Source organism: Adiantum capillus-veneris, chromosome 10, assembly GCF_014529385.1.
Source record: "Adiantum capillus-veneris isolate H3 chromosome 10, ASM1452938v2, whole genome shotgun sequence".
NCBI lineage: Eukaryota > Viridiplantae > Streptophyta > Polypodiopsida > Polypodiales > Pteridaceae > Adiantum > Adiantum capillus-veneris.
Genome location: NC_140940.1, coordinates 96,443,306 through 96,450,719, shown reverse-complemented (window position 1 = coordinate 96,450,719; position 7,414 = coordinate 96,443,306).

Here is a 7,414-nt window from a genome sequence, read left to right as displayed (position 1 = left end):
CTGAGTCTCTCCTCAAGGGTCTGTCTCTCACTTTAGACTTCTACAATAGATTTCTCTCTAGCAACTTTGCTTAAGGATGCCTCTACCATCCCCTACACCATTGCAATGCCTTTTAACTGTCTGATACATGTTCATCAAAGCTTAAAACCAGTCAAAACTTGCGTTGTTGCAGGCAACTTACTGTATGATTGTATAATGCCGAAGGTATGGGCTACGCTTTCTGCTAGAAAAGGTCCTCCATCTCCTAAACGGCCCTTCAATATGGGAAGACTATGGGGGCACTCCAAGGTTAATTTATGAAAAGCGACTTCAAAGTTCTTCACACATAAACCCTTAGACTAGGCTCCCCACTACCCCTTCCTTGCCTGGACATGTATGGTCTCCCTTGCAACCTCAAACCATAGTCGCTTTGTCAGCATAGCATGCCTATTCAAATTCTCATCTACTCATTGTGTCTATTTGATAGCTGTTCTTGATGCTTTGCTCTCTCTGAAACTCCAAACAAATCGATCTCTTCTAATTAAGCAGCATTCAACTAAGCCGCCATGGTGAATTTCTACTTTCTCATGAGGTACGAACAAAGTCAAATGCTTTGAGTGTGTGTATTTAAAAAAGAGCATCCTCTTCTATTTGGCCAATGTTAAATTGAATGGCCATGGTGTTACTTAATTGCTACCTTCTCATGATGATGAGGGCAAGACCAAACAAGGACCAAACACTTTGGGAGAGTATGTGCAACCACCAAGTGCTATATGAGGTCCTTGAGGCTACTAAGAGCCAAGTGGACACATCAAATTCTACACAATATGCATTTTCAATTTTGATTTTTGGCAAGCACTAATTAGTAAAGGAGTGAAAATTGTACAAATACAACGATTAAACATTGCCATCATAGTGACCTCTATGTGCATCATCAAAGCATTTTTGCTCAGATTGGAGCAATCGACAAGGGAAAACAAACTCAAAACAAGCAAATCTAGCACAATGCATCCTCAAAGCCTATGCGCTAGCATCAAAGGAAAACACAACAAGATCTTGATAAGCTTCATGTCTGAGATGGAATGCATTTTTTATAGGATATGTCGGACAAGAATATGCCAACAAGGGTACGGCCAGGAAGCTCTTTGCTATTTTTATCAAATGAAGAGTGAAGGTTTCTCTCCAAATGCCACTAGGTGTGTGGCATTATGCAAGATGTTTATGTGGGAAAGAAACAAATCCATGATGAGATTCTTAGTCAGGGATTGTTGAAAAAAAAAAGTCGGTCTTGGAAATGCTTTGATTGACATGTATGCAAATTGTGGTGTAGTTTGAAGGCTCACAAACGAATTTTATTGAGCTTGGCATCGGGTATACAATATCTTGGATACATTGATTATAGGGTATGCCCTCATACTTGGAAATACTTTGGTTGACAAATATGCCAAGTGTGATGTACATTTGAAATCACAAAAACTTCCTGACGGGCTTCTCATATAGGAGGGTGCCTCTCTTAGACTGCATTGATTTTGACACTATGCACAAAAAATTTGGGTTGTTTTTAATGGATTGAAGGTGAGAGCTTCTGTCTAGGTCAAAGTCATAGGTAGGTTGAGTTGATAATAATTGTTGAAATTAGCTACTACTATCATTGCATTATGAAGGTAATTGGCATTAGGAAAGACAATGATGTGGCCTAACTAAGTCACAATGATATTTCTAGCAAGGGGATGTTGAAAAACGACATCATGCTTGGCATTGTTTTGGTTGTCATTTTATAATAAGGTTCATATAAGGGCAAGGCAAGCTAGGGGTAGCTACATGTATTGAGTGCATGACAAGGGATCATGGTGGTTGAGCAAGGACCTCTACTTAAGGGAGATAAATGGGAGTATATTAGCATGCTAGTATCCATGGTTTTACATTGGTATCAAAGCCGGTTTCTTTGGTAACCATGGGTTGCAAGAATCTTTTTTGGGGGCACTCAGCTAGATGTTTTTTTTTAGAGAATTTCTTGAATTCATGCTTTCCATGCATAAGTTTTACCCATGGTTGCAAATTTATGTCATGATTTGCAAAGTAAAACTATACTCTAAATATGATATGTTTTTTGGCAAGGCACACAAGTGGTTTCCACGTTCTGTCATTACCACAAGGTGGTCAATACACGCATGTATGCCTTGGTCTAATTTCTTAGTTCACAGATGTTTTGATTGCATGAACAACTCTATACGTGTTCCTATAGATGTACAAACTATGTGATGCATGGATGATTATCATGTGTGCTTGAATTCATGGAGAGAGAACACTTAGTCTAGACGTACGAACATCAGAGGACAAAGTGAAGCAGACATCCGATGTAGCATTAGAAGAGAATATGCTTGGAGATATGAGATCAGATCGCTTTGATGGAAATCAGAGGTATTAGGATACCAAATCACCAAAAATAAGTAATCAGACTCCAATTGAAGGAGCTAGGGAATCAACCAGCTCAGACACATATGTCTATTAGTATGTTGCTAGAATTATAACAAAGAAGGAAGCTGAATCTTTAGCCAGATGGAAAGAAGGTGGGCTACCCAATTGGGTTTTACTAGACAACCAAGAGGTAGAAGAATGGACCCTAAGCATGGAGGCTAGATTAATATCAAGATCAAGAAGTGAAAGAAAAGGCGAAATAGCTTTTTTAGAAATATGAAGATGTTTTTGCCTGGGAGCACAAGGCAAAATAGCTTTTTTAGAAATATCAAGATGTTTTTTCCTGGGAGCACATAGATTTAGAAGGAGTCAAGCCTAAGCTTTGTCGGCATAGAATGCCTCTTAAGCATGATGCTAGACCAACTAGATTGCAAAGATATAGAACGAATCCGAAATATGCAAAGAAGTTCAAAGAGGAGATAGACAATCGGTGGGGTCATCAAATGGAATTGAGATGGAAGAAGACAAGATCCAAAGTGTTCAGTAGGCCAGAGCACCTGCAAATGTATGTAGACTTAGCTCGTTTTTGGGATATATCAACTTTTATCAGAGAATCATTCATATTTTTACAGCTAAGGCTCTTTCGTTACATGAACTTACCCACAAAGGATTAAAGTTCATCTAGTCTCTTAAATGTGAAACGGCGTTTCAGTCTCTTAAAAAAGCAGCCATTAACACGAAGGCAGTACTTAACCAGTCAAAATGGGGTGTTATTTTCCATTTGCATCTTGATGCCTCTAGCATGGAAATGGGTGCTATTTGGGCTCAACCAGATGGGCGGGCTGATTTTCTATTTTGCTAATTGGAGGTTCAATAAGGACGACCAAGGTTATTCAACCACTGAAAGGAAGGCATTGGATATGGTTTTCAATTCCACAAAGTTCATACACTATTTGTTGGGAAAGCTATTTGACTTTTATGTAGATCATCAAGCTCTACTATATCTAATAAATAAGGTCTTTATCCACGGAAGGTTAATCAAGTGGATGATATTTCTCTTGGAATTCAACTATAAGATTTTTCGTAAGCCTGGCAAGACACATTGTGGTGCAATTTTTTCTCTAGAAGCATTGAAGGCATCTCATCAGATTCATTGAGGGATGAACCAATAGATGTTGAAGTGTTTCTGACGACTAAAGAACTGGTAGGAAATGTATGATTTCATGTAGTATGGAGGTTTACCAGAGCATCGATCATAGTCCAATAAGAAGCCCGTAATTCTCAGAAGTTTAAAATTTACTATTATTGTTGGATCCTTATATCGGTTGGGTATTGATGGAATTTTGAGAAGGTATGTACCATGCAAGGTAGAATTCAAGTTATCACTGAATCTCACTTGGGAGTACAAGGGGACACTTTTCAACCAATATCACTTATAAGAAAATTCTACAAGTTGGTTTATGGCAACATAGCATGATGTCAAATGTCGAGGTTTCTATACATGCTATATTTACCAAAGAATGGGCAGACCGATTGCAGTAGATATGACACCTCTAACCACAAATTAACCCTTAGAAATATTCATGGAAGTGTGGTTTGGATTTGATGGGGTCATTTAAGAAAATCACACCGAGGAAGAATAAGTACATAGTCATGGCAACGTGTGATGTCAATAAATGTGTGGAAGCTAAGGCACTCCCAAAAAACACAGCCGAGTCCACAACTTGGTTTATTTATGAGCATATTATATGCTAATATGGCTTCCCTTTGGAGATACTTTCAGATCAGGAAACTCATTTCATTATTGATACTATTCAAATCTTGATTGAAATATTTTCTATCAAGCATCAAAAATCGACTCCTTATTATCCGATGCAATGGACATGCTAAAAGTAGCAACAAAACCATGAAGACTATCCCAACATTGATGAAAATCTTCCATCAACTCTATGGGCATATCAAACAACATACAAGGTTTCCATTGGGATGACACCTTTTAGAATGGCATATGGAATAGAAGTTGTCGTACCACTGGAATTTGTTGTTCCCAGTCCTAGAGTTGCAACTAAACACGACATGGATTAATATTCAATTATGAAAAAGAGCCTTGCATGATGACCTATTGAAGTTGGACGATCAAAATGAGAGCAATGCTAGAATAGGAGGTAGTTCAACAACGAAGAAAATATTGGTATGACAATAAGATCAAAGTCTTAGAGTTCCAGAAAGGGGATCTGGTTTTACTATATCAGTTTAAGTTAGGGCCTAATAAACCTAACCTAAAATAGGATGGTTTGGATCCTATGAAGTTGATTGGATGTTCTCCAATCCACGATCAGGAAGGTTTCTTAACCAAATATTCCATGAGTGGAAAAATAATGTTTATATGCATGATAATTACCAAGCAAATTTTTTTTCAAAATGATAATTTCTTGGCACAACTTTTGGGTGCTTGTGGGATGGAAGTAGTGGTCTGAGAACCTTTGTACCACTTGTTGAATATTACCTCTAACATTATCATGCAAGGATTGAAACCAAGTACATGCATATTTTTTAAATACTACCTCAAACATACCCAATCTCTCTTAATGCGTTACTTGATAATTAAGATGCCTTGCAAAAGTTTGCTAGAAATAATTCAGCATCTTCAACGGGTTCTCCAAAAGAAAAGAGTGTACCCTGACATTTGTTGTTGCATGTTGAGAAGAGATGAAGAAAGCAACAAGAGTGCAACAAGGGGGAGGGGGGCAGGAGGAAAATGGGGCAGCAAGAGGAAGGGGGAACTCGTGAAGGGGAGGAAGAGGAGAGGAGACAATTTTACCTTGTATGAATTGGTTTATGGCAAAGAGGTGGTGCTACCTATACATGCCAAGTTGGGTGAATTGAAGGGTATGTGGCATGCTAATACAACTCACCAGGATGTTTTTCAGGATATAATTACTTGCCTTAAGGCATGGAAGATAGACAGGGAAGCTGCAACGAACTTCTATGTGACGCAAAGAGAGTAGAGGGTTACAAAGTACAAGCAAAGCCTGCCAGAGAAGAAGATACAAGAGGGAGTTCTAGTGATGAAGTATGAAAGCTTTCTTGGCCTCACCTTCCAGAAGAAGTTCAAGGAGAAGTGGACAAAACCATACAAAGTGTACAAAGCTTTTCCCAATGGTACATATCAGATGGTGTGGTTGATTCGTAAACATCTCAAACATAGGGTGAATGGTGTGTGTCTCAAGTTATACTTTGATAGATAATTGGTGCCAAATGTGCATCAAGTTGTGGCTGACAAGGTTAAGCAACACACCTAAATGAAATTTGCAAGAAACAATAATAAAACTTTGTACATATGATTGTAGTTGTTTCTATTTGCTTAGGTTTTTCTAATCTTGCAATTTTAGAATCAATAAATTTTTTTTGGTTGAACATCAATGTTCAACAAGTGGGATGGGCAATGATGGTACAACCAAAGTATGTTAGAGTTAGAGGGTGATACAAGCCAAGCTATGGATGCCTACAGGTGCATACTTATGTGCAAAAGTAGGTATAAAGGTCAAGGGCAAACAGAGGTATCCCGATGTATATGCTCTTTGAGGTTTTTTTGGTCAAGAAGATCTATTTTGGGGCTAATCTAGATGGCTACTCAAGATGTCCAAAGTACAAAGATATTGTTGCAAAAGATGGTCTTCAAAGTGTTCTCCAAGCTAGTCTAGACAACTCATCAATCGGAGCTATAAGGGTCAAGATATTGTAGTTTGAAGGGAAAGATGGTTCGTAGATCCCTACCAATCTAGAAATTGATTGAAGTGTATATGGGATACTAGGATTGAAGTGCTTGATCTATGGAGCATGCCGGTCTCTTCAGATCTGCAATCGAAGGCCAGATGGTCAAGTTATGAGCCAATGAAGGTTTGTCATAGGCTAGTTTTGCAGTAGTTTGACTGCTGGTCTTTTCAGATCTGCAATCGAAGGCCAAATGGTCAAGTTATGAGCCAATGAAGGTTTGTCATAGGCTAGTTTTGCAGTAGTTTGACTGCCTTGGAAAGCAGGCCATCGATGTTTCACTTAAGCTTAATAGAGGTCTCAAAGTTAGTGTATAACATATGGAGCAAGTCAAAAGTTACATGTCATTGATTGGAGTTTTGAGCATTAAGATATACTTGGTAAATTTTGGTAGATTGCAGTGGTGACAAAGGACCGGATGAGTTTTTTAATTCATGGCCATGATAAGTTCTAGATGAGGAGGTAAAGAGGGGGTTTGAAGCCCAATATGAAGTTTTATCAAGGTTTTACAGAGGGGACACTAGGCATATAGGTTGAAAGTTACATGTCATCAATCGGAGTTTCGAGCATTGAGATATACTTGGTACAGATTGGTAGACTATAGTGGTGACAAAGGACCGGATGACTTTTTTCCATGTTTGTAGCATTGGTTCATGTCCATGATAACCTCTAGATGAGGAGGTAAAGAGGGGATTTTAAACCAACATTATGAAGTTTTAGCGAGGTTTTACAGAGAGGACACTGGGCATATAGGTTGGAAGTTGTTGGTTTTCCAAATTGCATGGGAAAAAACTTTGTTTTTTGGGGAGATGATTCTTTTTGAAGAAACGAGGGAGTGGCACCCTAAGGACTCCACATGGCAGGGGAAACTATCCCCCATGCACGACGGGTAGAGGATGGCATGGAGTATTTATTTACAAGGTCCCTTCAATTATGCATCAAAAAAGGGACAAAGAACTCGGATATGGCGCTCTCCCCCTCCCGTGTTGGCACTGTTGTGGGCGGCCCTCACAGATATGCAGCTTTGCGTTGGCATTTGGTGGCAATGTTGGTTGCATGATCGTCACTGGCGGTGGTGGTGGTGGAAGTTGATGCCCCCTTGCTGGGCATGTTTCACAGGAGGCTGACAACCTCCCATTTTTTTATTGAGGAGAGCCGACCCCCACTAGCGACAATGCTAGTGCTCAAAGGGGAGGTGTTCACATATGAGGAAAGCAAGCAATTCTAAAGCTGACTCCACCCC